The sequence below is a fragment of the Nanorana parkeri genome, unplaced genomic scaffold (genome assembly GCF_000935625.1).
Source record: "Nanorana parkeri isolate BGI_ZX_2015 unplaced genomic scaffold, ASM93562v1 scaffold401, whole genome shotgun sequence".
Classification (NCBI taxonomy): domain Eukaryota; kingdom Metazoa; phylum Chordata; class Amphibia; order Anura; family Dicroglossidae; genus Nanorana; species Nanorana parkeri.
The window spans coordinates 830,648-831,331 of NW_017306669.1; positions in this window are offsets into that span (position 1 = coordinate 830,648).

A 684-nucleotide genomic window follows, 5' to 3' on the forward strand; every position below is an offset into this window, starting at 1 on the left:
CATACATTGCACTTAAAAGCAGACAGCAAGATTCCCCGGCTATTTTAATAACTGGGTTACTGGTGCAGTAAGCCTCTAAGGGATCAATAAAGCACAGCATTCGGGTGACCAAGAAAGAAAATGGAAGTGATGTCTACTATGTGTAGCAGATGTAAAGTAGATGCTGTTTTATGTATGAAACCAGCTGCTTCCTATAGGTCTAATTCTGCACAATGTCAGTTTGCATTAGTCTAAATGGTGGTACTGCAGCTATTGACTAGCAGCCCTGCAGCCGTCTATTTGTACATAATGCTTATCACAGACAAAATAGCCTACTGATTCAGTACTCAATGTATCTCTTTCTAAAAAGTGCAAAATGCACTTGCAAGAGAAGATAGGAAACTGTGTTCCACATGGGCGAAATGAAGGATATTTAACAAGGAGGAATTTCTTTGGCATAAAACAAAGTGTCTGCCTCTGTGTGGCAAACAGTACCTAGCCTGAGATATAATGTTATGGATATAAACACATATACACACACACACACAAATATACCCTGAGCAGACACCCAGGCCCCTTCTACCCAAAGGGAGGTTGTTATGGGGCAGCAATAGTGCAAAGATTAGCATGGGTTAAAAGAACTAAAAACACATCTGGTAATCCCATCCCTTCCCCATATACATATAGATAATATATATATATATT